Genomic DNA, 5,000 nt, shown 5'->3' with positions numbered 1-5,000 from the left:
AACAGCTCACCCTGAGGTCCTGGACAAAAGTTTACAGGGACCTTCTTTTGTAGCTACCTCACAAATGTATCATATTTGTATTACTAACTACTGTAATCTAATTTGAATATTCGGGCTTTATGCCACATCCCACTAGAAATTTTGTAATGCACAATTTGTAAAACAACTCTATAATAGTTAATACTGTTAGAATCAATATAGCTACTAGAAGGTATTTTAAAACTCTCCTACCTAACCCTAGAATAGGTTTGTAATCCCATCTGTCCATGAGGTGCCACCAGTATCTTGTTCCTTGGTCATTACCTCACTCATATTCTGCAAATGTGTCCTAATAGATACATTTTTATCTGGTATTTAACTACAGCATTCCATTCCGATCAACCCACAAGTCCCATGATGGGAAGCCAACAAGTAATCAAGGGCCATATGATTCTGGAGGACTACCATATGTATTATGGTCATTTCTATAATGATGTCCTTTATGCTCTCAAAGGCACTATTAACCAATAACACCAGTAATTTGGCTAATTTGCACAATTTTCAAATAGCTATAACAGCTCCTTATGCAGGAAATATACATGTTCTAGTGATTACCCCATCACCTAGATCCATAGCTTTTAGAGTCCTTAAGTCCAAGTTGTGATGTATGTGTGATGTATCTAAAACCTAAACAGTATTGTGAAAGTCAATGTTCAAGTCTCTTTTAATTCTGTGGTTTCTGAAACTTACTGAGCCAGGTAATTTGTCCAATTTTAGCACTTCCCTTTTTAGCAGGTGATGTTCTGTAACCAGAAGTTGAACTTGAAACTCAAAGCTTGTAAAACTTGATATTGTGATGTCACTACTCTTACATGAATACATATCTGCATTTACCTTATGTACTTGTGTCAATCTTAAAAAAATATTCCTTTAGATGTTTGAGACAAATCAATGTACATTTGATTTGTTAGCTGTTTGTCTACTAAAAAGTCTGTAACATTAATAAAATTCCATGAAAACAATGTATTATTATGTCCATACCATCGATACTCTGGTATATCTAAAGAAACATAAAAAAAAACAGTAAGCTGTAAAGGTTTTATTTTCTGGCACATAAACTGTTTCACAGCCACTTGTCATCTTCAGCTGTAATTTTTCTACTTGTAATCCAGTTGTCATAATGGATGAATGGAGCATCCCAGACTAACACCAGAATGATTCCTACACTTCATCATCCCAAGTCACTGCTGAGATATTGGAGAGCTCTCCCTAAAGTTCCAACATTCTTTGCTGTGTCCCCTGTACAATTAGACCTTCCATCCCATCCCCACCTTCCCCATCTTCTGTGCAAGACTGGATGACTGCTGTTGAAAAGTATGCATTTCAAATAAAAACACGGTGTTGAAATATTCGCTAATCCACAGTTGGTCATTTATTTGGTGTCACGACCTGCAAAGTACAAAAAGCAGTATAATTTTCTTGAATTTAGATCTGCATTCTTAACAAGCTTTAATTGGTCAATATGCAGTTTTAAATTTCCTGTCTCTGTCATTCTTATCACTTTTTTTTGATTTAATATACCAGTGACCCTACCTTTTTGACTTAAGTGTATGGTCCTTTCCAGTCTGAGGCAAAGCAGCCCCCTAACACAAATTGCTTCCGCATGATCTGTTGACCCTGTTTTAACTGCATAATATCAGCTGGGTCTCCTAGCATTTTGCACATCCTGCCTTCATGAAATAGACTCATGTTGTTGATGGATTCCTATAAAGTCTGCAACCAAGCCTGGTGATGTGTTACAGTGAAATAAGGAAGCTGTGATGCCAAAAATGGGTCAAAAGGAAAATTCAGTGGCATTTTTCTTCCTGTCATTAACTCAAAAGGTGAGATTCCTGATTTGACCTTGGGTGATGCTTTTATTCCCAGCAAAATAGCTGGCAAATGAATGACCCAATGAGACCTCTTTTCTATAAAAGCTTTAGTAAGTCTCTCCTTAATGGTTGTATTAATTTCTACCATTCCATTCAACTGTGGGTGATATGGATCATGAATTCTCTGATGTATCCCTAACAGGTTATGCAATTCTTTTATAACCTGACTTGTGAATTGAGTACCATTGTCAGATTCAATGATTTGGAGGCATCCCCAATGTGAAAAAATATTCTTCCATAATGCAGATGCTGTAGTTTTTGATGTCATCCATTTGGTAAAAGTATCTACTGCTACCAACAAGTAGTGGTATCCCCATTTTCTGGGGGAAGAGGTCTTGCAAAATTGATCTGTATACTTTACCATACTCCCTGCGAAACTGGCACTCTTTGCAACTGAGGTTTCTTTAATATAGAGTTTGTCTGCAGGCATATTATGCATTCCTCTTGTATTTCTTTACATAGTGTTTTAGCTGAGGATTCCAAATGTTGTGCTTTATGATAGGCCAAACTTTCTGGAAGCCTAAATGGCCCAGTAACTGATGGTTGTACTTGATTAACTACTTAGCCAATGATTTTGGTATGTAGGGCAAAAGTGGCCCCTGCTCTGTTTTGTACATATGCAGCTTTACTACTCAAACTGGACTGGCAACTTCACATTGTGCTATTTCACCAGCATCCCCCTGCATTTCCTGGATCTTTGCCACATCTCCTTCAACTGTTGAGCTCCCTTTGCTCACCTCTGTGATACCTTCTGCTTTGTTCTCCTCCCACTGCTCTGGATATAGAGGAAATATCTCTTTGGCAGCCTTTTTTGCTGCTGCTTCAGATACAGAATTGCCAAAACAATGAAGATTACTATCTTTTACTTGATGTGCCTTTACTTTGCAAATGCTCCATCTATTTCTGTTTTTCCACCCTAGATAATTTAATTCCTTCAGAACTGCTGCATGCTGTAAATGTTTACCTTTACTGTCTACAATTCCCCTCCTAGCCCAAATTTCCAAATATATGGTGAGAGCTATTATCACATAGGAGCTGTCACTAATAATGTTTGACTGATTGTCTCCATAACTGTTTTATAGCATATAAAACAGACTGCAACTCCGGTCTTTGGGCTGACAAATGCCCATGAAGCTTGATCATATGGGTCTCTGGTTTGGTAGTGTTAGTGTAAACTGCAAATCCTGTGCAATATGTGCCTTTTTTCATAAAATCTTGAACCATCTACATATACGCACTGGCCTCTGCATTGACTTGATCTGAAAAAGGTGAATTAGGAATTCTGTCAATCTGTTCCTCACAAGTATGAGAAGACCCCTCATACAGCAGCTGTTGAAACAAATAATATTTTTCTCTCTATTAAAATATTCTTCTGTTCTAAAGCTATAATCCATTTGGAAGTTGTAGCTTGATTCACAGCTCTACATCTCTATGAATACAGTAGGTCTTGACTGCATGATGTGGTGTTTGCACTATTATGGGAGAACACTGTGTGATTAATTCTGAATGTTGACTTTCTCAATATACAGTTAACAAAGTCTTCACACAAGCATGATAACCCTTTCCCATTGATGATAACATTCTGCTGAAAAATGTGATAGCTCTTAGCCTGGTCTGGATATCTTGCTGTTAAGCAAGTGGGTATTTCTGGAGCAAAACTGCAGAAATGATATTATTTCCATCTGTTGCTTGCAAATAAATGGGGTATTCTGACGATGGTATAATTAATTCAGTAACTATTGCTAGTTTCTGTTTCAGTGTCTCCACTGCATTTTTTCTTTTGACCATACCAAAATTGTAATACTGGGTAACTTTCCATCACTCATTTGATACAAAGGGTCTGTCAATACTGCATAGGCTTCTATAAATTCCCTGTTATAATTCATAATTCCTAAAAACTTCTGCAAATCTTGAATTGTGGTAGGTAAGGGCATGCTCAAAATATACTGCGCTCTTTCCCTGCATGGGGTTTGAATCTGGGGTTGTACAGTCACCCCCAAGAATTAACTGCATTTTACTGGCATTGACTTTAAACCCAGCATTTTGTACGGCTAATAAAATATCATGCAGTACCTGCAAGTGCTCATTTCTTTTTCTGTCTGTATCAGGATATCATCTATATATTGTTTTTTTTTTTTGCTCAATTTTTTTTATTTAATTTTCCAATAACAATAGAAAAAAAATAATTTTAGAATTTAAATGACAAATTGTGATAAACTATGTACAAAATTTACAAAGGCCACAAGAACAATAGAGAAGGGAATAGCAAATAATATAAACATATAAAGAAGGTTATACAATATTGAAACAATTCTTGCTTCCACTTTGATTAATTAGATGAAAGTATATCTGGATTCATAATCTTAATAAGAGAGAGAACTTTCTCCCAAGGATTATTATTCCATTTTCTAGGAAAAATTCTAAATTCTTTAGCTTTTATTTCCGTTGATGCTACTTCATCCAATAGAATCATGAAGTCTTCGAAGGTTGGAATGGAGGATGATTTCCATCTTCTTATAATGCATTTTTTGGCTACTGCCAAAATTGTCCAAAGAAGATATTTATTTTTGTTATTCATTGTAATAGGTTCATTTACATTAAAAAAAATTAAAGATTTTGATAATATAAAGGAATCAGTAAAGACAGCTTGAAGGATATTACCAATATATTCCCAAAATTTCTTAATGAGAGAACATTCATAAAAAATATGAGACCAATCGGCCTTGCATTTTAGAGAGCATCTCCAACATGTTATCTCCTTAGAAAGATTAAATTTAGCAATTTTGCTAGGAGTATAGAAAGCTCTATGCAAGAATTTCCAGGAAAAAAAATTTCCAAACTTGTAAATTAGAAGTTAATTTAATGGAATGTAAAATATTAGTTTTATTCTCAGAAGTTAGGGACATGGTATAATCCTTAGTAATAAAATCCCAACATTTATGATTAGGAATAGTTTTATAGTTAATAATGATTTTATAAAGTTTTGAAATGAAAATTTTCCAATTAAATTGTCCATGTAGTATTTCATGTATAAGAAGTATAAATTTGGGCGAGGATTTAAAGGAAGAATTTTCTATTGTTCTGCACAGA

The sequence above is a fragment of the Protopterus annectens genome, chromosome 10.part0, assembly GCF_019279795.1.
Source record: "Protopterus annectens isolate FY-2018-M chromosome 10.part0, PAN1.0, whole genome shotgun sequence".
In the NCBI taxonomy this organism is placed as follows: Eukaryota; Metazoa; Chordata; order Ceratodontiformes; family Protopteridae; genus Protopterus; species Protopterus annectens.
Note: the sequence above shows the minus strand (reverse complement) of the source record.